We start from the raw sequence: 1,305 nt of genomic DNA on the forward strand, positions 1-1,305 counted from the left end.
ATATATATACATATATTACGTTCTTTACAAAAGTAGGTGGCACCTACCAACAGAGCATCATTGCTAGCCCAGGGTTTAATTTTGAACTACAGCTGAAAAAAAGAGTATTATTACCTATCAACATCTTCCTAAAATAATCACCTAAGTCAGGGGTGTCAAACTCATTTTCAGTGAAAGCCACATGAACATTATGGTGGTCCTCAAAGGGTCAGTTGTGATTGACTTTGATGTTTTGTGTTTAACTTTAACTAAATATGAAACAACACATTCCTCGTCTTAATTCTAATACTAAGCTCCGCTAACAAACATTAACTGAGTTCTACCTGGTATTTCCTGCATATAAACAGCATTTCAACATGTCTTCTTATAAACACTGAAAAGTGCTACACACACAACTGACTGAATATGAAATAAAAAATACAGAAATACTGATAAAATTAAAAGAGTTTTACTCACTGTTGAGTTGCGGTGAGTAGATGCCAACTTGGATTCTGAACTCGTTCTCTTTCCAACAGGGAATTCCCTCTGGAGGAACATTCCAGTCTGCATTTACAACTTTTAAGTGGGAAATTTCCACTTCCCAGTAAAACTGGGAAGCAGCAAAAGTAGACCGTGAAAATGCCACTAAATGTAGATTTTTATTTTTTATTTTTTTTACTTCAAATGTTGCCATCTCTGCTACCCGGCTAATTTTGAACCCTGTGAATCTCCACCTATTGGTGGGATGCTGTAATTTTGTTGGTGAAGTAATCAAAATGTGTTATTGGAGATGTATTTTATGGTCATTGCTGGCTTTAAGGCACCATAATATTACATAAATACATATTTGAATCTTTTGCAACCAGATAAAATGCTGTGGTGCGCCACATTAGGTCCACGGGCCTTTAGTTTGACATATGTGACCTGAGTCTTTTTTTCCCAGTTTTTCAGGAAACACAAAAAAACTAGATACCGCATAGCGCTAACATAATGACCCCCGCACACACAAATGCACCAGAACTCAGAAGTCTTTATTCCTAATAAATGTCATGCTAGCAGGTGCATCCCAAAATTGTAGTGGTTTGAGTGGGGGTTTTTTTTTTTTTTTTGGGGTGGGGAGGGGGGCATTGATTGACCTGATGGATAGCCCTTCATCAGAGCTAAACAGCCAAAGAAAATTTGAAGCTCCTATGCTTAATAGTTTTTGAGTTATAAGCATTTTTGCATGTCCTGACATCCCCTCTTTGAAAGGAGCCCCCTCCTCAAATATGGGGTATATCATAAAATCGTTGGCTGGCGCAGTGTAGGTCGGACTCATCTACAATC

The 1,305-nt window shown here is 37.9% G+C and overlaps 1 protein-coding gene across 1 annotated transcript in view; it reads left to right on the top strand.

Annotated features, from left to right (window-relative positions):
• LOC106521289 (angiopoietin-related protein 1) overlaps window positions 1-1,305 on the top strand; it is a 22,624-nt gene that overhangs the window by 7,748 nt on the left and 13,571 nt on the right. The window lies entirely within an intron of this gene.

The sequence above is a fragment of the Austrofundulus limnaeus genome, unplaced genomic scaffold (genome assembly GCF_001266775.1).
Source record: "Austrofundulus limnaeus strain Quisiro unplaced genomic scaffold, Austrofundulus_limnaeus-1.0 Scaffold106, whole genome shotgun sequence".
Taxonomy (NCBI): domain Eukaryota; kingdom Metazoa; phylum Chordata; class Actinopteri; order Cyprinodontiformes; family Rivulidae; genus Austrofundulus; species Austrofundulus limnaeus.